The 24,555-nt window shown below is 37.1% G+C and overlaps 1 pseudogene; it reads right to left on the reverse strand.

Moving 5' to 3' along the window:
* The window catches only part of LOC127634378 (acyl-CoA dehydrogenase family member 11-like), a 66,125-nt pseudogene that overhangs the window by 34,581 nt on the left and 6,989 nt on the right, over positions 1-24,555 (reverse strand).

The raw sequence follows: 24,555 nt of genomic DNA on the forward strand, positions 1-24,555 counted from the left end.
AATGCCTTTGGTTCTTGCATCTAAAGAAACTAAAATCATTCAATGATTTAAGACAACACTTAACCTTCCAGCAAAAAGACGCATGATTGCCAGCTCATAGATGAAAAATATCAGGTCTTACGAATAAAACATTACTGTGCTTTTAGCGGACAAACACCTACAAGATTTGAAAAGGTTGGATACCAGATAACAGAAATAGCTTTCCTTCCCAAATGGATTCACTATTGTGAAATGTAAACTGTTCGGCCATTGACTGCCATTACACCAAACTGTCTATGACTAACTGTTTGTAATTCATGCCACATGTGTCTCAACAATAAATATATGTTTAGCAGTCCCCGGAACTGATGGTGGTTTATGATAGTAGTTCACCATCTGCATGTGTTCACAAACATGGGAGATATAAAACCACCACACACGACAGCCTCATCTTTGAACAAAATGGTTTGTATTTGTCACAATGATCATTTTCTCTTTATATTGATACATCTGTACATCTGTGCGAGAGGAAACACAAGGGACATCTCAGACTTTTAACAGGACACAAAGAGAAGTAAAAAGTGTAATAATTCCCACTGCTCAAGGAAACACAGATCACTGTCGGCTTGAACTTCCAATATACTTGTAAGCTGCTGCATGGTTTTAAAAACTCATGAGAGAGAGACAAAACAGCTTTAATGACAGATCTTGCCAAATACAGATTGGATCTTGCAACTTGTGACTGTTCATATCTGAAATGTTTTCTCTTATAACTACTAACCAACCACCTGTAAACTTCAGCGTACACAACATCTGGTATGAGATTTGCATTTACAAATCATATTTCAGTGAGCAAGTTAAACAGGATTTATTAGGTAAGAAAATGATTTGGATTCATGTGAAAGAAGGACTTTAAGAGGGAAAACTGCTACATGCAATGAGTGTTGATGCAAAGACACACAATAAAAAGTTTGTCAGTGGCTTTAAATTTGTGTTTTATTAATATTTAAACTTTTTTTAACCTCTCACTTATTTAATAATTAATACACACTACCAGTCAAAAGTTTAGACCTGTAGACTGGATGCAAGTTTTGATAGGACTGATCTCACAGTAAATTCAAAGACAGCAGGTTAAAGGTTTCTCTTCTGAAATCAGTCTATGTTTACCGAAATTTGAACCATTTCCCCCAGTGGCTGAAGCTGGATGTGTTGTTCAAATTATGTGCATGTTTTAGATGTAAGTTTCCAGGTGAAATGTCCACAGAGCGGAGCAAAAAGCAAGTTTTTACTTATTTTTTAACATTTGTTTTTAGATGTAATACATTCAACAGGTATGGATATTTTACTAAACCTATCCCCTTACCTAAACCCTAAACCGGAGAGTCAGTGGAGTAAAACTGTAATTTTAGTTGCAATGCAATGCAATGTCAGTAGCGCAACAGGATAAGTTAAACACTTACGAACTGATGCAAAGATGTCTGATGGGAGATGCCACTTGTCAGTGACTCTGCAAAATGGGGTCAATGTCATGGTACCGGAACATCCGACAGCAACATGTCGAGGTTCCAGTGTGATCATGCTGGTTTTGGTTTTAAGGCTAATACTTTAATTCTTTAGATTAGCTTTGTAGACCAATTTAAATTGTGCCTACATATACATTTTAGGGCTGGGATTTCCCGATTTAATTTGATTCCAACTCTATTCGGTTCTGATCACAATTAGATATTGAGTCATATGGGTACATTTCTGTTGCAATGTTCAATTTGCTTAAAAATCGAATTAATTCTCTCTCAGCTAATGTTCTTTATTATAAAGGAAACATCTAGACAACCCTTCAAGGAAAAATTTTAAAATACAAGTTTTACTAATTCAATTGTATTATTAGTTTTTCATCAAATTGGTCATTAACGTCTTGTAATTGCATATATTATGTTGCATATGTACTGTATTTATGTTACATTTTTATAGTTAACTTGCAAAATTTGTACTATTGACCAGTATTTACATCAATAAAACACATGCTTAATCAGTACTGTCTCTTTAAGACTAACTGCATCAGCCAGTAAGCGCATATAACAAGAGAAAATGTGTGTAATTTCTTTAGCATATCCATGTGTGATTAGAATTAAATGTTTCTTTTATTGTTGTTTTTAATCCGTGGATCTCGTCTTTGGACACACAGAATGATTAAACCAAATTTTTACTCTTAACATGCAATGAAAGGACCTCTGTGCTAATAACTTCACCGTATTACTCAATCATTGTGAGTGACATCTGAACATTTACCAGCCAGTGGCTAATCACAGACATTTTTAGTCACATAGCATGAGATTTAGTTGCACAATCAAGTGATTTACTTGCATTATAGAGGGTTGCCACATAGAGTGAAAGATAGATCTTGATATTTAACTTTGGAACCGATTTTGTTCAAATGAAGATCGTGGTGCATCGGAAAATCTAAATTTTTAACCAGCCTAAATACATTCTTTACAAATTAAAAAGCAATTTGAAATGGATGAGTTGGACGATATGGTGAAGGAAAATAAGCCAACAAGTGCCCAGCTTACATGGAAACTCCTTTAATACTGTTTAAATAGTTTAGCAAATGTAAATTTAAATGTATTTTACACTAATCAGCCTCACATAGCTATAGTGGAAAGCACCGCGCTACCCCTCCCCTCTCTTTTGCTCGCACAGACTCACACAGACACACACAACCTTGTTGTTCCAATGCCGAAAAGCAGCGCATCCTCTGCTGCTAGTTCTAAAGTGACGTTTTCTAACTAGCAACGAAGGCTTGAGCTATATCAGAGCTAGACACACTTGATCAATACAACAGTTTCTATATTATCTGAAATATCTGTGGGAATGTTCTACAGGGACAATGTCTGAGAGACAAATACCAAACTATCTCTAAACATCCCATACAACTTGGAAAACGACCTTCAGCTCTGTAATCTGGATCAAATGCAATTTTAAAGCCTGATAATTGATGCTATCTCTGAAGTCCACAATTAAACAGCGTTTCAGTTCATAAAAATGTTTTTTACGATCTTTGTGTCGTGCAAGTGCACTTTGACACGTCAACAAAATGCAATTATGTAATTATGCCTGCAGAATGTTGCGGTCTGCTTTCCTAAAAATATATTAGGCAAAATTGATAATTAAAGCAAAAGAGGATATGAGTCTACAGTCTTTTCAATTTGGAGAGGACTCAAAAATTATTCAAGATGATTTCGATTTACAAATGTAAAATGAGGTAAATAAAAATAAAAAAAACAAGCCACAAGCTGGAACTTTTGCCAAATTATATTGCCCTCTCATTTGCAGTGGAAAAATCATTCCAAAAAAGTGAGTTTTCTCTAAAATTGTCAAAGACAAGAAGAGATGATGGTGGGCTTATCCTCACAGCTCAATTTGAGCTCTCAAAAGCTTGGTCGACTAATGGGTCTGTTTCTGCTTTGCAACCGTTGTGAGCACTTTGAGTTCCCCAACTCTGTGTTTATCATTCACAGATTCTGCATAGCTGGTTTGTGTAAACATCTTAAATGGTTTCTTAAATGTCAATGCAGTCATCATGAGGATCTGGACGAACTAGTTTTTTTTACAGTACGGATATTTCTGGTGATACATTTCTTTATAGCACTAATATATAAAAGCTTAGAAATCTGAACTCTCGATGTTCAGTATTCCTTTTAACATATTTGGTCTCCACATGGGTGAAACCCTAAAAATCAAACTTTATTATGTTTACAACTGACAAACAAATTATTTCTCTTGCTGTCATTCACATGCTTACCGCTGCTCCACCACTTTTTGCTGTAAATGACGTAATGGTCTTTATCCCTGTGAAGGGTGCACTCCATGTTTGTGGCATCACTTGAAACGACATCAGGCTCAAGGAGAGAGGGACAATGATAAAGTGAGTGTTAGAGAGAGAGATTGGTCTAATTTATATAATAGAAAAAGACAAACTCTCCTGAACAAACTAAAGCACCCTAGGTGAACAAAGCCTGCATTTACACATTCTTTGAGGACAAGAAAGAAAGTTACCTCCAAACCACACCCACAATTAGTTTAACAAATCATTACCAATGTTCGAATAGCTGAGTTCTCCTAGGGCAAGAATTTCTGGGATGAGCGTGAACAGTAGAAATATCTCCAAATGAACAACAGCATCAGTGAATTAGGGGAACTAAAAGAAGCCTGTTCGCCCAGTAAGTATAAATGGTAACAGTTTACAACAAGGTTCCATTCATTAACACTGGTTAATGCATTAGGTATCATGAAAAAATATATATATAATATATATATATATATATATATATATATATATATATATATATATATATATATATATATATATATATATATATATAAATGTATGTATTTTTTTTTAATCATTTATTAATCTTTGTTAATAAACGTAAAAATACTATTGTTCATTGTTAGCGTATATATATTACATGTTACCAAAATAGTATTGCTTTGTGGGGTTTAAAAGTTGTAACAAGACAGTTGAAGACTTCAGGGCCATAGAAGCAGTATCCGGTATCCTCTGCGACATGGCCGTAGTCTAGCTGAGAGAGGCCACTCTCTGCAGGAAGAAACAGATCCCACAGGCCTGCAGCGCGAGCTGAACACACAGTCCATGAAGACTCAGTGGTAATCTAATTAGGTTGATTTAAAATTAAATTTAAAAAATAATTATACTTCGCTGCAAACTTTGTGATGTAGAATGTCACAGGACTAAATTCACAACATTTGCTAAACTTTTATGCATTTCAGAGCAAAAACCTGCATATAATTAATTTGCCAATCACAATCTAGTTTATAGATATAGTTCACACAAAAATGACAAATATTTTCATCATTCACTCCAACTCATGCCATATCAGATGTGTATGACTTTCTTGCTTTAGCAGAACAAAGATTTTTAGAAGAATATTTCATCTCTGTAGATCAAGTGAATGGTGACCAGTTGAAGGTCCAAACATCACATAAAGGCAGCATAGAAGTAATCCATATGACTCCAGTGGTTTAATCCATGTCTTCAGAAGTGATACGATAAGTGGGTGTGAGAAACGGATCAATATTTAAGTCCTTTTTTACTATAAATTCTCCTCCCTCCCCAGCAGGTGGTGATATGCACGAAGAATGCAAATTTCCAAAAACAAAAGAAGAGGAGCACCAAGGAGGGCTGCTTGAAAGCAGAGAGCAGGGTTACTTTTATGCTGCCTTTCTGCTTTTTGGAGCTTCAAGTTCTGGTCAACATTCACTTGAATTGAAAGGACCAACAGAGCTGAAATATTCTTTTAAAAACCTTTGTTTGTGTTCTGCAGAAGAAATAAAGTCATACAAATCTGGGATGGCATGAGGGTGAGTAGATGAGAGAATAAACATTTTTGGGTGAACTATCCCTTTAATAAGACTCAATTGTCTTTCTGTGGTTTCTTTATTTATTTAGTTTGTAATGCATGTTGATATATGATTTTATACTTTTCTTATATGATATTCTGTTTGTAATCAATTCTTATCAGCTATAAGGTCAATGATATCTTTTAATGTCCCAGAGGGGCAATTTGTTGTACAGTCAGCAGTAAATGCACAACCAACAAACATGGCCAAAAAATGGACAATAGATACAACATGAACAAAAAAAAAAAACAAAAAAAAATCACATTGAATTATTTAAAAAGCCAATAGTAGCTGGAATAAATTAGTTGTCCTACATGCTGGCAGATTATACTGTTTCTGAAGCCAGATGGAAGTGACTTAAACTCCTTGGACAGGGGGTGGCTAGAATCAGCCAAAATGTACTTGGCTTTCTATAAAACCCTGACCTTTTACAGATGAGTTAAGTCATTCAAGATAGTGCCTGCAATTTTGCTCCACACCTTAATGATACCCTGCAATCTGTTTCTATTTTTAATGTTAAGTGAACCATACCAGCTGACAAAAGAAAATGTCACGGGTTACTTAACTGTAACCCCTGTTCCCTGATAAAAGCGGAACAAGATGCTGCGCTGATTTAGCGCTTTGGGAACTCTGTGGAGTGACCAGCAGTGAATATGTGTGCAACACGTCAATGAAATTGACTAAAATGTATAGCTTCCGCAGGTGACATCATCAGGATGCGCCATGAAAGGGGCTATAAATAGATGCGTCACAGGTGCATCGTCAGGTATTTTGTCTGAAGAGCAGTCCTGGGGCATCCCAGTGCGGCACTGAAGCGCAGCATCTCGTTCCGCTTTTATCAGGGAACAGGGGTTACAGTTAAGTAACCCAAGATGTTCCCTATCAAAAAGCTACACTTTGATGCTGCACTGATTTAGCGCTTAGGGAACGAAAATACCCACACCACTGCACTGTGGATGTCCGGACCACTTATGGTTGTGTAGTTGTGCTCACAAGAGCGCGAGAGGTCTCAGACACGAGCTTGTGATGTGGACTCAAGGACATAAGAGCCCGGAGTAGCATGAACATCCAAACTATAGAATCTTATGAATGTATGCAGAGAGGACCAGCCCGCCGCATTACAAACATGTTGCAGAGGGACACCTCTGGCCAAAGCTTTAGAGGAGGCGATCCCTCTGGTAGAATGAGCCCTGATACCTACTGGCAAAGCTTGACCACGTGCCTCGTAGGCCAGGGCAATAGCATCCCTCACCCAATGTGAAATAGTTTGCTTGGTGGTGGCCGCCCCTTTGTTATGACCCCCATGACAAACAAATAGTTGCTCTGACTTACGCCACTGGCTAGTGCGGTGGACATAAGTCTGAAGGGGCGGACTGGGCACAGTCTGTGAAGTCTTTCCTTCTCCGGCGTTATAAATGGTGGGGAGCAGAAGTGCTTCGAGAGTGACCGGATGTACGGTCGAGAAAGGAACCTTGACTTGTTTAAGTAATTCCATGAACTGAGTTACGACCCCTTTGTTAAAACTAATATTTCTCTGTATAATTGTGTTTTTGACAGATTTGGAGACCAATGGTTTATTATTTTGATAAATAGTAATTGATTTCCAGGGGATGACTAAATCCTCACAAAAAGTGATATATGCTGACAGTCTCTGTAAGTTCATCCAAATCGCCACAGACATTTTTAAACACGTCCCAGTCTTTGCCACTGGAGATATGTAACAGACTACTCCGACCAAACCGGAACTTATCGACATTCCGGCTTTTTTCTCTTCAGGACCATTTTATAGGACAAAACAAAAATACACAATATTGTGGTGAGACATAACAAGAGGAGCTCTACAAAAGGGATTTATAAGCTTCTTTGACAGATCCATAACAAAGGTCCAGACATTTCGTAAGTTGTGTCAAACAAGTCACATACTGGTAAAAGTTACACAAAGACTTTCCTGGTTTACAGGTTAAAATCACCCATGTGATTTTACCCATGTGAAATGCAGTTTTTACAATAGCTCGAGTAGCCATACCAACCTTCAGGTGAATATACGCAAGCGTAACAAATAACTGTGGAAACTACCTTGGTAAATAAAATGGTCGTAGGGATACAGTCATGAGTTCAATGTCAGGTGTGAGTAACATCTCCCTAACAACCACCGTTTTACATCAATTTTTGTCGTGGAGACACAAACCTCCACCACGTGATTTACCGGTCACTGTGAAGTCTCTGTCAAGGCAAAAAGGTACCCCGAAACCATCAATTTCCAGATCTGAATGGGAGTCTTGTTCTTTGAGTCATGTTTCCGTTAAAGCAAGAGGACAAGCGCTATCCATCAGGAACTTGACATTTGCCCGAAGCTCATCAACTTTGTTACAGAGTGACTTTTCTTCTGTGCAAGGTTACCATCAGATTTGCACAACTCGACATTTTCATCATAATCCAGGAACATTTTACACAAAGTCATAGTACTTTGCTGAATCAACCTTCTAACTTGTATAACTGACAAATTAATGATTATAGACTGATGGAACTCTTTAAAATTTGTGTAGCGATATGCAATCGCCTATAATTGATAAATATAATCTTTAATTCTTTATGAGTTATCTCATTCTACCAAGAATGGTAACTATAAGGTTTAACTTGATAAAATGCAATGATGTGAAAAACCAATATGATTTAGTAACCAGAGATGTTCATGTTTTATTACCTACACGTATAACATCCATGAAAAAATGCCATGTTTGATATCTAACATGGCATTTTGGTGTGGTGGTGGCGTAGTGGCTAAAGCACAGGGCTGTTAATCAGAAGGTCACAGGTTCTAACCTCACGGCCACCACCATTGTGTCCTTGAGCAAGGCACTTAACTCCAGGTTGCTCCGGGGGGATTGTCCCTGTAATAATTGCACTGTAAGTCGCTTTGGATAAAAGCGTCTGCCAAATGCATAAATGTAAATGTAAATGTAAATCTATACATTTGTTTGTGAATGAAGAAAAATCTGACAACAACGAATATCATGTATCTAGTACCAATCAACGTTCCTGATTAAGTATGCACTATTTTTGAGCAGGAGATTTGTTAGACTCTGAGACAAAGGGTCACAAATCAGTTGTCGGAAAGGACAGCCTAGTTGACCATGTGACTCTGAAAAGTCACTTCTGATTGGCGCAGGACACGCTTGGGGAATGTGGCCAATCTCAGTTCAAATAGTTCCAAACAGGAAGAAGTCTCTTTTTTGACTCTTGACTCTTCGTCCTCTTGCTCTTCTTTGACCTGCACGTGCTTCGTCAGGTCACGGTGTTGACGACCAGGTCCTCCCATGTGTGATCCAAGGGAATTCGGGACTCAATGTCCCGAGAAGGAGTGAGAAGGCCTTCACAGCTAACACCACAAAGACAAGCAAGTACATCTCCAATATTGTGCTCAAAGTGCTGATGAATATAATAATTTGGGTAATCCGATAGCAAATCGATGTAGACTCAAATAAGGTTAAATGGTTCTTAATGTGTTGTCAACAGAATCCATAAAGTTCATTTTCACTGTACTGATCATTTATATCACATTCTATCACTCTTTTCACCAACCTGTCTTATGTATATATGTGTTAGATTAGTTTATGTTTAGAATAATAATAAAGTTTGTCTGTATTCAAAGACGATTTGACTGCTATATTTTGATAAATAATCTCATCCCTGTTTCTGAAAGATTTCACTTCTAAGCTGTACCTAAATATGTGTGATATTATTTTCAATAAGCCATGAGAATAATATCACTCCAATAAGTGAATTAATCATAATTCCTTTATTAAAGCTAATTCCTTACAGTAGAAATTGTGAGCTGATACAACTAGCCGTTGTATTAAGATTTCAATGGTGGAGAATCTGTTAAGACAAATAATCTAGTTACTTGTCATTTATCTAATTTATAATGGTTGTCGAACGTGACTAATTCCATTATACATTTCATTACCTAATAACGACAGTTTAATATATTTCATAGCTCACATACTTCGAGACCCTAAATTCCCTCCTAAATTTAGCATGCGCGCAAATTACCCTACATATAATAGTGATGAAATGCGTGCAAAATACCCATTTTAACTGATCTCAAAATTTTATATGTAATATTCCTACAGTATCCTGCAGAACAAACCTCAAATTGGATTCAGAGTGAAAGTATATGCTTTAGGTGTGGGAAACTATCCTTCAACACATTTATTGTGTTCTGTTGACTTTTTCAATTATTGAAATGATTAGTCGACGTTATCGACAATGTAAATAAGTTGCAGAATAATTGTTTGATCTCATATAACGTAACATGAGATCAGATATGACACTAATGATGCCGTGCAAGAGCAGCACTGCAGCTCACCCCTGATTGAAGAGAGAAAACACAGCTCACAGTCCAGATGCACACCAAAATTTCCAAACAGCTTCAAGTGAAATAGATCACAAAGTAAGAGGAAATAACACAAAAATACAAAATAAGTAAAAACAGAAGCACTTCCATTGTGAAATACAGTGTAGCCGGAGCTGCCATTCCACTGAAGCAAAACTTGCATGTCAGAGCATCTTTAAAGGAAATACCCTACCATTATATCTTTAATGCATCCTTTATTAAAGTTCAAATAATAAGGAAGCAGATCATGTAAATAAATACAAACTCAGAAACTGGCATTTCTCTCTGCGTTCAGTGCCTCTTCTATAAGTCGCGTGATGTGACCCGTTCTAAGGGGGAGAGATTGAAACTACACCCCGCTCCAGTTAGATTATAACGTGATGTCTCACCACAAAGTCAATCATAATACATGTGTTGCGGTGTGTATCTTATCGTGAAGAAAATCAGTGATATACAGCTCTATTATGAAGAGTGAGTTTGTGTTTTGAGACTTAAAGATGGATTGATGTGAACAAAAAGGTGAGAGGGTATTCTTTGCCCCATTATATACACTGCAACTAAATAGGTTTTTTATTTGTTGTTGATTTGGCTTTAAAATAAAGTACATTTACTACTAATAGTGCTATAATGCAGAAAAACTATTTGCTGTCTGAGAATGTTGAATATATTATAAACTATTTATATATTTTAAAATATCAAAGAATCCTCAAAACAAGATACATTTACCCCAAGAAACATATTACATAACAACATACAAAATATTAAGACGTTCAGAGAATATATCTTGAATAAAAGTATATTTTGACTTTACTGCCCTGGCAGAAGAATAAATAAACTAATGAAAAATACAAAATACACTTATATTCAAGATACATTCTCTGAAATCAAGTCTACATATATTATACTGTATGTTGTTTATCAGGTAAATGTACCTTGTTTTAAGGACTTTTAGATATTTTTAAATGGAAAACAAGACAAAAGAGATTTTTTGCAGTTAATTTTCTACGGAATTAAAAATTATAAAAAGTATTTTTCCCCCTTTAATTCAATGAATGTTATTTAGAGGTGTTTTCATAAGATGATTTTGTCCTCTTTATTATTAGTAAACACGTTTATTCCAAACTTTTAAGTCAAGGTACTCGCTAAATAATCACTTAAGTGCTAGTGATTAATCGTTGCAATTATCGCCCAAATAATCATTCTAATAATCGTAAGATTAGACTTACGTAAGGTTGCAGCCCTAATATACAATATGGAGTAATAAAAAATCATAAATATTTATTTCTTTATTATTTTGCATTTATTCAGTATAATTTCAATAGATTTTATTTAATGTATTACGTTTTACTAATTGAAATTGTTATTCCTTTTACAAACCATCTGATTTATTGCAGTTATCTCCATCTGCTGGATTGTCATGCATCAGTTTGTTTGTATTTTAATGCCATGCTTCTATGGGCATTTTCATGGCAAAATCCAGGTTAAAATCTCAAAATAGGTCATACAACTAAAAACCTACTTAAATATCGATTAAATGGCTCATTCTGTGGCGGGAGCAGATCCTGAAACTTCATCGAAACACTTCAATTTTAGAATGCAGCTACCACTCTTGTGGGATGCAATAATGGTATGTGAACACAAACAATCAGTGTGCACATCATTACCTTCAGTTCCTCTATCACAGGAGGTGTGAGCCATCTTTCAGGTATGTCCTTGTGCTTGGCGTAGTATTCATGAACCTCCTAAAACAGACAATGAGAAAAGGGAAAAGTGTTAGGTGGAAACTTGGTATACACACCAACTCTTACAATAATAATGAAAATGTCAGAATACAAAAGACATTTTCAAATGTAGGTCGTGTTAACGTGGTTTTCATCGAGATGACGGCAGTGCTGACCTGTTGGGCAGGAAGTACGTACTTTCTCATGAACTCCCTCACATGTTGAAGGACAGCCTGACCTTTGGGTGACTGTAAGAACAGCTGACCGGAGATCAGATGTGGAGATGCAGATGAGAAATACATCACCTTTAGAAAATAGCATTTTTATTTATAATTATATAGAATCACAACCTTCAATTACATAACCTGACAATAAAATAACAAACGATAATTACGTACCATGATTATATGGCAACACCACCTTTAATTACATCATTTGATTCTTATGGATCAACATCAAACACCACCAACAAAATACCACCAGTAAACACTTGTCGTGAGCAAGAAAATACAGAAATCTTAAAGAGTCGTTTTGGACATTGAAAACCAGGAAATAATCAATAACAGAGGATTTGTCATGATGCTGCTTTTGAGTGTAGATTGTGATCATGGTGTTTTACCTGAGGGCTCTCTGTAAACTGAGCTCAGCCAACGGTCCAGCGCTCTCTCCAAACTCAGCTGTGTCAGCAGAACTGGCATTACCCAAGAGAAGCCTCACATAGATCCCCTTATCCAGAGAGAGAGAGACCGAGAGAACTACATTACTGAATGATATTTAGCCCTAGTATGCTTTCTTCATGAAGAACCCTGCTGCATCCTCTGTGTTTGGTGTTTATATGTGTGTTTTTCTTAAAGGATTAATTAGTATTGATATGTTTCTTACACAAAACTGATTTGCTTCAGAAGACATTAATTGATTGACTGGAGTCATGTGGATCACTTTTATGCTGCCTAAATATCAAACAGACAGCAGCCTCACGGCACCCATTCGCTTTCATTGTATGTGACACAACAAAACATGTGTCATTGCAGAGCTGAAGCTTCATTTCCGTTATGCTGAAGAAGGAACATACATACACAGACATACACATTTGGGATGGCTTAAAGGTCAGTCAATCATGAGAGAATTATAATTTTTGGCTGAACTAATCCTTTTAGGTTGCATGAAAGAAAGTTTTTTTAGTCATTCAATGGACCTTTTCACATATCCGGGTTTGGAATGCTGGATTAAACTATAGAATGGTAAACTTGTATACTGGTGAAAGGGAGAACACAGCAAAGATAATTTTTGCTTATCTGTTTGCTCCAACAGCAAAATAAAAAATCCACTATTATGCTTTCACAGCTTTTCAAAAGAAGAAAAAAAATAAAGAGAGGTGGATTGCAGCAGTCAGAAGAGAGAATCAGGCCAACTTTTCTGTCACTTCCTCAGCAGCTGTATGAGAAACCTCACTGCAGCTGTGGTAACTCTTATAAATGTTATACACAATATAACGAAGTATAATGTTATAAATGTACACAATTAAAAAATGGCAATATACAAAGGTCTGCTATATTATACTGCTAAATGTGATGGAAACACGTCATCAAAGTCTGGGAAAAGGGACCATATCTACGACATTCTAAGATAATTAATTAAAGGGATAGTTCACCCAAAAATGAAAATTCTCTCATTATTTACTCACTATCATGCCATCCCAGATGTGTGACTTTCTTTCCTCTGCAGAACACAAAATGAAGATTTTTAGAAAAATATCTAAGCTCTGTAGTTCCATACAATGCAAGTGAATGGTTACCAAAACTTTCAAGATCCAAAATGCATATAAAGGCAGTGTGGCAGGGCGGTGGGCGGGGCCGGGTCGTGATCCTACACACCCGGTCCCGCATTAGGGTAATCAAGCCTCCGTGAGGGATAACGGTCGACTGCAGAGGATCGTGCGAGAGAGAGAGAGAGAGAGAGAGAGAGAGAGAGAGAGAGAGAGAGAGACTTTGACTTTTAAGGGGTCTATTTATTTGCAAAAAATATATATATATATTTTTTTTTTTTTTTTTTTTAAAAGCGTTAATTTTTCACATTAACAAATTTTACAAGATTTAGATTTAAAAAAAAAAAAAAAAAAAAAATTATTATTATGTATACATATAAATAAATAAATAAATACGTTCCAAACACAGATACACTTAAATATACAATTCCAAGCAACCATCATTATCAACATCACAAATACATTGATTAACCCCCATTTATATTTAAACATTTCCATGTCTCCGACCAATTTATAGAAAGTAAATTCAATTTTAATGCTAGATTTTAGTAAACCCTTTAAAATGGACACCACATCAGTTGATGCATCACCACTCAACAGCTTTTTCCGTGACAACCATATGGCCAATTTTGCCTGCCCAAATAAAAAATTGATCAAAACATGAACTTCCTTTCTATTACTTCTATATTTTGGTCCATAAATGAAAAAAGTCGGTGTAAAAACTTCCCCAGAGTATTACACCACTCTTCCAATCTATTAAAAAGGTGTTGAAGCCTTTCACATTCTAAAAACAAATGAAAAACTGTTTCCTCTTCTCCACATAAAGGACAACCCCTCCCTGCCTGTGGGTCAAAATGTGCTCTGTGTCTGTTCGTAGCTATAATCCCATGTACAATTCTCCACTGCAGATCTCCAGATCGCTTCTCAAGGGGTGGTTTGTACACGGACCGCCAGCTACCTTTAGGGAAGCGCCCAGCCCAAACATCTCCTGCCATTTTGACTCTTTGACACTCTCTAGTGATTTGAGATGCCGTATTTTAACACATAAGGTATAAATGTCTTTCTTTCCAGCATCTCGAAACAGAACCAGCTGTGGTGTCTTAAAGGATAGCAAGCAACCCTCCTTTTCTTGCCATGTCCCAGCCTCAGCAGAGACACTCAGCTCTGGAAACACACATTTGTCCACCTCCTCTTCAAAGGTTTCTAGTGCCAGTCTATAATCCTGTGGCAGAGACTCTAAAATCTGATCCAACACTTTCTGTGCTAATCTGATTGATCTTAGTCCCAATTTAAAAGCCAAACTTTCAGCAGTTATCCATTTTTGTCTTTCCATTAAATGTCCAATCTTTGCAATTTTTGCTTCCCACATGGCTTTTCTGAGGGTGTCTGATTTAGAAATGTCCAAGTCTAATTCAAGATTAAACAATAGCGGTTCTTCTGTCAGCCATAATTTCTGTGTCCCGTCTCCACTCCGTGCAGACCTAAAAAGTGTCCATGATCTTAAAATTGATCTATAAAAAGAGCTCAGTCCAGAAAGGTCCAGTTTATTAATTTCCATAAGGAAAAGATGACGGTCTAGACCCATGTTTCCCGCTCTCCTCATGAGTGCACAAGCAATTCCAGCCCAGCTCACCTCTTCTCCATACAGCAGTCTCTGTGCCGTCTGGATTCTGAAGGCCTTTATTCTAGTCGCGACATCGATTAGCCCCTGGCCTCCTTCATGTGTGGGTAGATAAAGAACCGCTGCCTTCAACCAATGATGTCCTGTCCAGAAAAACTCCACCAGTTGCTGCTGAATTTCTCTTACCAGATCTTCAGGAGGTTCAAGTATTGCCATTTTGTGCCATAACGAAGATGCAACCAAATTGTTACAAACCAGTACCCTCCCCTGTAGGATAGCTGGGGTAGCAACCATTTCCAATTAGACAACCGAGCACACACTTTCTCCACTAGGCCCTCCCAGTTTTTTCTTTTGTACTCTTCTGTCCCTATAAAAACCCCTAAGTATTTAAAACCTGCTCTTCCCCACTGTAAGCCACCAGGAAGTACTGGACCTTTAACATCTTTTCCACACCACAAAGCATCACATTTACCCCAATTTACAACTGCTGAGGAGGCTTTACCATAACACTCTAAGGCCCCCTTAAGCATCTGAATGTCATTTTGTTCCCGTATTATAACAGTGACATCATCAGCGTATGCGGAAAGTTTAATATTCGAGATTGCAGTGTCAACCTTTAGACCCATTAACTCTTTCCTCAACTTACACAGAAAGGGTTCGATTACAATACTGTACAGTTGACCTGAGAGAGGACAGCCCTGTCTGATACCTCTTTTTACATTTATAGGGATACTCAAGCCACTAGACATTTTAATCATACATTTTGCCTCAGTATATAAGAGTTTAATTTTTGAAATAAAACTATCCCCAAAACCAAAAGCCTTCAAAGTATCAAAAAGAAAAACATGGTCAACCCTGTCAAAAGCCTTTTCTTGATCCAAAGATAGCAGACCCACATTTACATCATTACAGTGGGTAAAATCAAAGACATCCCTTATTAGGTGAAGATTATCTGTAATGGATCTATTCTTTATACAATAAGATTGATCCTTATGCACAATTTCTTGTAGCACCAAATTCAGTCTATTGGCCAAACATTTAGAGAGTATTTTGTATTCAGTGCATAAAATCGCTACTGGCCTCCAGTTCTTTAAAAGTGTCAAATCACCCTTTTTTGGGAGCAACGATAAAATAGCACGTTGACAACTTGTTGGAAGAATTCCATCAAAAAGCATTTTTGCAATATTTTAAAATAGTCTTCACCAATAGTGTCCCAAAAGAATTTATAGAATTCACCAGGAAGTCCGGTCGAGTCCTGGAGTACGACCTGAAGAGAGACCCTTTACGGCCGAAGTTACTTCATCGAAAGTAAGCTCAGTCTCTAGAGAAGCCTTTTGTTCTTCAGTTAAGACCGGAAGATCCTTGAGCAGCTCATTCCTGCAGTGTTCATCTGAACTTTCAGCAGAGTACAAATTTGAGTAAAAAGACACAGCAAGTCTACGCATCTCCAGCGGATCTGAGGTCACATGTCCGTTGTCATCCTTCAACGAGTACATCTGTTTTTGTTGGCTCTTTTTACGTTCCAGATTAAAGAAGTAGGTAGTAGGAGCATCCATGTCTTTTACAGTCAGAAAGCTGCTTCTTATGAGAGCTCCTTTAACTCTTTCATTTAAAATTGAGCTTATTTGATTTTTTTTCCAGTCCATAATTCTTTTAGATTATCAGCATCATTATCAGTCATTTTTTTTCAATATCACAAATCTCTCTTTCCAGCCACTCCAAAGTTTTTCTTAATTGAAAAGAGGAATGAGATGCATATTTTTGGCAAAAATCTCTAATATGCACTTTCCCGACCTCCCACCACTGTATAATACTTTCAAAAGACATTTTTCTGTTTTCCAGGTCTCCCAAAACAATTTAAAAGTTTCACAAAAATGTTTATCTTCCAAAAGTTTTGTATTAAAATGCCAATAACAACTTCTGTGTGTGTTTTTTGCCAAAGAAACTGCAACAGTAATGAATTTATGATCAGAAATAGCATTAGGAATGATATTTACATTGATCTGACTCTATTTCTCATATTGTAAGACAAATAAAAACGATCCAAACGAGCAGCAGAAATATTTTCCTTACAAACTCTCACCCATGTATATTGCTTTGTAAGGGGATTATGTTCTCTCCACACATCTAATAACCGTAACTTTTGTATAACACCAGCTAAACAGGAGGCTGACACTGCATGAGGCTCCTCCCCATTTCTGTCTAGTGTAAAATCAAGAGTACAGTTCCAGTCTCCTCCAACAACAATAAAAACATCATCTTTTTTCTTCCTTTATTATACTTTCTAACCTGGTGAAAAATGGTAAACGTTTCGCTCCAATGTTAGGAGCATAGATATTCACAAACAAAAAAATTAAATTACAAATTTCAGCCTTTACTATTAAACACCTTCCTGGCTCCACTTCATTTTTTGATATAATATTGGCTTTAACAGAAGGGGAAAAAGGACAGCTACACCGGCACTTAGATTAGTCCCATGACTCAAAACATAGTCTCCTTTCCACCATAATCCCCAATCAACTTCATTATTATGAGTACTATGGGTCTCTTGTAGGAAAGTGACACTTAAATCCTTCAATTTAATAATTTCTGATAATATCACATTCTTCCTCCCATCCCGCATCCCATTAATATTAAGAGATCCCACCCTCAAACACTCCATTAAAGAGAAGAGGAGAAAAAACAGAAAAGAGAAGCAAAGTTAAAAGTCATCATAGTAGTTTTGTTGTTCCCCTCGTTATTCTTTCTCTTCCTATTTTCTTACCCTGTCTTATAACAGTTAAATGTTTTTTAAGACGGAACCTCTTTTGTTGTGAGATTTCTTCATAACTACTCGTTTTTCTTACCTTCATCACAGAATTAACAAACTTTTCAATGTCAGGGAAATAATCATCAATTTCAACCCCAGATTTTCCTTTTGTCTTATCTAAGAAAGCATTAATCTCTTCAACAGTGTATAGATCATTATCAGTCTCTCCATCTGACCACTGCTCACCCTCTTTCCTGCCATCATCAGTAAACTGTGAACACTCCTCTACCTCATCAGCAATGTTCTCCTCTGAGCCTCCTGCCTGAGCTCCCTCATCAACTATCTCTTCTAAAACTCCTTTTCTTCCATCATTCATCACAATCATATCAGAATCAGCAGCATTCTGTGAGCCAATCTGTACAATAGCATCAGTATCATTCACACCTTCAGCATTGACACTCACCTCCTCCTGTCTTTTCGCCTCCTCTATCACTCCTTCATCTTGTTCCACACTCTGCTCTACTACAGCATTATTGTGATGTTCAACAGCTCCAGTATCATCTCTAGATGTGGACGGCCTTTGCTCATCTCGATGTGTACACGCGAAACGTTTATGGCCCAAATTACCACACTCGAAACACTTCAAACTCTCAGTGCTCGCGATAAATCATGAACGAGTTTTCTCCGTGATTCACACGGAAGGAAACTTCAAGAGTACGCGTGGGTGAAATGAGAAACATATAGAGCTGACGTCTAAAAGAGAGTACATGTTTGAGTGCCGCATTTTTACACCCGAGGGGAATCATTTTTACGGGACTCGCGATCTTACCGAACCTCTGCAACTCTTTCATAATCACTTCATTCGACACCGAACGGAGGCGCGTTTGATATGGTGATTTTAGTTGCTGGAGCGGATAACGGGCTAACAGCAACAAACGTTTCCTTAACCCATAACCCACTCACAGTCAACTGATTTACTAGCGGTTCAGATTTCAGAAATACCACAATCGCTTTATTCATTCGTGATGCCGACACTATATTATCGAAACCGATCTGCTCACCGATAACTACGAGCAGATCCTCCACTGTCACTCCAGGCTCTGGCACACACCTGCATCCATGCCGGAGTGATAGAGCTGACCCGGGAACAGATTCCATACCGGCGTCTGTCTGACGCACGCGGTTTGAAAACCGCGCCTTACCGTTCTCTAACCTCTACCTAAAACTAGAAAAGAAAAACGAAGGGAAGAACAAAAGAAAAAAGTAAAAATATATATATTTAGAAAAAGCACGATAAAGAAACGCACTCGCTCCCAACAAACACTCAAGCTTCTCACACACTCCCAGCATGCCCCAGAGAGAGAGAGAGAGAGAGAGAGAGAGAGAGAGAGTTTACGGACATGTCCGTCATGTGTGTGTTTGTCTTTTAAGTTTGTCATTAAAACTATTATTTATATTATCAAGCCGGTTCTCGCCTCCACCTTTCCATTGATCCCTTTTTACAGGCAGCATAAAATTAATCCATAAGACTCCAATAGTTAAATCCATGTCTTCAGTAGTAATATGATAAATGTAGGTAAGAAAAATATCAATATTTAAGTCCTTTTTTCCTATAAATCTTTCACTTTCACTCTCTTCTTCTTTTGTTGTTGACATTTCGCATTCTTTGTGCATAACACCACATACTGGGAAAGAAGGAGAATTTAAAGTAAAAAGTACTTCAATATTGGTCTGTTTCTCACCCACACTATTATATCACTTCTGAAGATGTGGATTTAACCCATGGAGTCAAATGGATTACTTTGATGCTGCACTTATATGCTTTTTAGTTTTTGGTCACCATTTAGTTGAACTGTATGGAGCAACAGAGCAAAGATATTTTTCTAAACAATTTTGATTGTGTTCTGCAGAAGAAAGAAAGTCGTACACATCTGGGATGGCATGAGGGTAAATGAGAGAATTTTCATTTTTGGGTGTAATATCCCTTTAACAGTGTCAGATTTACTTGTAAAAGTGAAATTGCATTTTATGTGGCTTTTAGTCACTGCATCTTAGCTTTAAGACCATCTACTATTGTACACCAAAAACATCTTGCAATATAATTTTTTTTGCAGATTTACAGTCTCTCTCTTGCAGGTATAATCAGACTAAAAATAAGATGACTTAATCCAATAAAGTTCAGGGTTCCCACTCTTTTCATGCCACAAAGGACATTTCCAGGACATTTATGTTCCCAACGGGTGTAATAATTATACAAAAATACACGAGAGGTCAAGATGTCTATTGTGTTTTGTTTTTTTAGACAAATTTGACATTTTGTCTAGACAAATTAATTAATTCTTTCATCAAATGAAAATATAATTATTATCATTATTATTATTATTTTTTTACATAACATTATGTAACAATCCTCAAAGCACAATCCAAAACAAAACTGGAGATATTTCTGTCAAATGAAATTCTGTTCTGCACTACAGAACATCACAAATGTGAGAAATTGCTTTAATACATTTTAATGATCACTATTTAATTACAGTTAACATTACATTTGTCATGATTCACTGTTGTTTGCCATGTGTTTTGACCCTGTCATCTGTTCCCCCGGACTACACTTCCCATAATTCCCTGCACCGATCACTTCCAGCTGTTCCCTATTGTTTTCAACTCTCTTTTCACTCATTACCCATTGTGTATTTAAAGCCCTGCTGTTTGCTTAGTCTTTGTCAGTTGTTATGTGTTTTGACCTCCTGTTTATTTACCTATTCCCATCGTGGTTGTTTCCTTTGTCCCTGTGTTTTCCTATCGTGGATATTTATTTTGTTACTGTGTTTACCCCGTTACACTGTACTTTGTTTATCTTATTAAATACAGTTTTGAATGTCTGATTCACAGTTTAATAGAGCAGCCTAGCAGAGCCATTATGCATTCTTAAAGGAACAGTTCACCTAAAATTATAATTCTCTCATCATTTCCTCACCCCTATGCCCTCTAACACTGCTGTTTACTATGCTCTGCGCATGCGTCAAGTACGGGTGCAAATATAATTGAGCTTCAAATCACAATCGATAAGGAGACTGCAAACGGCAAGATTTATTGTGAAAAAGGAGTTACATCTTGGTCTGTTTCTCACCCAAAACCGATCGTATCACTTCAGAAGACATGGATTAAACCTCTTGAGTCGTATGGATTACACTTATGCTGCCTTTACGTCTTTCTTGGAGCTTGAAATTATTGGACTTCATTGACTAGCATTGTACTGAATAACAGACATTTTTTTACGTCTTTACGTCTTTCTTGGAGCTTGAAATTATTGGACTTCATTGACTAGCATTGTACTGAATAACAGACATAGTATATCCTTCAAAGAATCTTCATAGGTGTTCTGCAGAAGAAAGTACGGCAGAATGGTAAATGATGAGAGAATTATCATTTTTGGGTGAAATATTACTTTATAGCTTAATACCTGTGCAACTGCAGCCATTTTGAAAATTGCCATGGCGATGTAAATGTTTTGCTGAGGCAGAGAGTTTGGGATCCCTCGACAGTGGCAGTAGATGGAGATCAGGTCATCTGGAGAGGGAATTACAGTAGAAATAAAATGCACAGATGACCAAACAGACTTAGTGGATGAATGGAGAAACATAAATGTGATAATAATGAAATTAAAAAATAACTAAGAACAAAAGCATTACCTGAATAAGCCAACTACAATCTTAAAAGGAATGTTATGGGTTCAATACAAGTTTAGCTCAATCGACAGTATTTGGGGCATGATGCTGATTACCACAAAAAAAAAAAAAAAAAACACTTTCACACATAAAAGCATGTATGGAAACTGGAATATTCTTTTGACTAGAGAAATCTACAGAAATTCCTGTCCTCTCTACTATCTATGAGAAGAAAACCTCAATAATACAATTTAAATGTGAAAACAAAGATATGTCCCACCCTCTATTCCTGTGACTCTGCCCATTGTGCTGATAACATTGTAGTAACTAGGACAATAGTGTTGCATGAGGAAGTAGGCCAAGTCTGCTATTGTCTGTCCAGTAGTGGACAGTTCCCAGTCCAGCACAGCCACCACACGAGTCTGCAGAGAGACAAAAAAGCCCCTCAGGAGATGTGCCACCAGATAATTTTATAGGAATAGTTCATCCAAAAATGAAAACTCTTTCATCATTTACACACCCTCATGCCATCCCAGATGTGTAGGACTTTCTTCTGCTGAACACAAACAAAGATTTTTAGAAGAATATCTCAGCTCTGTACTACAGAGCTGAGATATTCACACAATGCAAGTGAATGGAAACAAACTTTGAAGGTCCAAAGTGATTAAATCAATGTCTTCTGAAGCGATCCATTTGGTTTTGGGGGAGAATAGACCAAATTATGACTCCTTTTTCAATGTACATCTTGCCATTACAGTCTCTACAGACAATTTGACTGACTGATATCAAGACTGATAATGAAAATTGTTACATTTTGGTCTGTTCTCACCCTAAACTGATTGGATCACTTCAGAAGACATGGATTAAACCACTGGTGTTTTATGGATTGCATTTATGCTGAGTTTATTTGCTTTTTGGAGCTTTAATGTTCTGGTCACCATTCATTTTCAATGTATAGACATACAGAGCTGTGATATTCTTCTAAAAATCTTAATTTGTGTTCAGCAAAATAAAGTTGTACACATCTGGGATGGCATAAGGGGGAGTAAATTATGAAATAATTTTCATTTTTGGGTAAGTTATCTATTTAATGATTTTATGGGAGGTGCTGAGATTTTTGGTTTGAGAGACAGAAATATATATATATACATTTAAGGATTGGTTCAGCCAAAAATTATAATTCTCTCATGATTGACTGACCTTTAAGCCATCCCAAATGTGTATGTCTGTGTATGTATGTTCCTTCTTCAGCATAACGGAAATTATGCTTCAGCTCTGCAATGAAATATGTTTTGTTGTGTCGCATACAATGAAAGCGAATGGGTGCCGTGAGGTATATAAATTACTTATCGCTTCCATAATACAGAGAAAAGTGTTTAATAAGCTTATTAAGCGAGTTCTGATAAAAAGACATGTTATAAAAGGGGGTTAATATAAGACTTCATCTGCCAGTTGGTTTTAATTCACTTGATCTTTACAATTTTCTCTGTAATAAATCATTCGCTGACGGAAAGGAAAGCTGGAAAAGCCACAAGTCTCTGATTAAATCAAGGTAGGGAAGGCCACTGTTATAAATAATAATTTCACTTTCCATAAAAGTTGATTCAAAGGACTCTTTCATTGCAGTTTTTTATTTCTCCATATATTGAAAAAGAATGTTGACTGAGATGAATTTATTGTCTAACATCTCTGTGTGTTCCACAGAAGAAAATCCTACAGGTTTGGAACAACATTGCGAGTGAGTAAATGATGACATAACTTGCTATTTTGGGTGAACTATCCCTTTAAAATCACACACGTTTAAAAATTATATTCATATGGTGAAAAACGATATAATCTACTGCAAGTAAACCCAGCAAGTCTTCAGTCATAGCTATTCATTTGAACAAATTTAACATTCCAATATGTCTACTCCATGCATAACATGTGCCCTCAAGCACATCCCTGTTATCTGTTACAGTCAGTTTACACGATGCAGACGCATCGCAACCCACATAACCCATGACCAATTTGCACATCAGCACTTGCTCCGCTCTCATTTTTGATTGGACTCTGTAACTTCCAGTTATTTGTGAACAAAGCTGAATTCCAGCCTTCACCACACAGTTCGCCCTCAGCATCCTCGCAATGACAGATACGTGGAAAAATTCAGAGGATACAGCAACACCCTCTGCTCTCTCCAACAACAATTTCTCTCACACACCTCGACATACTGGTAGGAGTGATGGAACAGGATTACTCATACTAAACAACTGGACATTTTCACCACACTCCTCTCTATGTAACAATACTTATTTTGAATTTCATGCTATTACTACAATGCAACCCACAAAAATCCATATTGTTGTCATCTATCACCCTCCAGGTCAGATGGCAAACTGTCTTGAGGAGCTGGATGTCCTGCTATCCTCCTTCCTTGAAGTGGGCAGGTCACTTGTGTTTCTTAGGGATTTCAACATACACCAAGACAAGCCCCAGGCCACTGAACTTCAAGCTCTTCTGGCCTTGTTTGACTTGGAAAGAATAAGTAATACAGAAACTCACAGATCGGGTGGCTAGCTGGATCTCATTTTTATACACAAATGTACCACCATTAATATTCTTGTTACTCATTTACATGTCTCTGCTCACTACTTTGTTAAATTCTACATGACACTAACATCTACATTAAAACAGACTCCACATTTGGCTTCCTTTAACCATAACCTCCGTTCTCTTTCACCCAACCGCTTTTACACTGCTGTCTCTACCTCTCACAAAATGATTTTCCACTCCGGATGTAAACACTGCCACAGACACACTAAGCTCTACATTAACAATCTGTCAAGACAACATCTGTCCTCTCTCCTCTAGGTCAGCAAGTATGAAAACGCCCAGCCCCTGGCTCTCTGATATTCTTCGCGAACATCAGACTGACATCAGGGCGGCTGAGAGGAGATGGTGGAAATCTAAATATCCAGCAGATCTGCGTATCAGTCTCTGCTTGCTTCTTTTTCCGATAACGTTAAATCTGCAAAAACCTCCTATTCACAAGATCAACAGCACCGCAGACACTTGCAGCCTATTTAGAACATTCAACACACTCCTCTGTCCTCCCCCTCCACCGCCTGATACTACACTGACAGCAGATGTCTTTGCCAAATATTTTACTAATAAGGTTACAGCCATTAGCAATGCATTCTTAAAACCCCACCATTGTATGCACCTCTTCTATCTCCATGTTCTCTCCTCTGACTGA

Source organism: Xyrauchen texanus, chromosome 41 (assembly GCF_025860055.1).
Source record: "Xyrauchen texanus isolate HMW12.3.18 chromosome 41, RBS_HiC_50CHRs, whole genome shotgun sequence".
NCBI classification, from domain to species: domain Eukaryota; kingdom Metazoa; phylum Chordata; class Actinopteri; order Cypriniformes; family Catostomidae; genus Xyrauchen; species Xyrauchen texanus.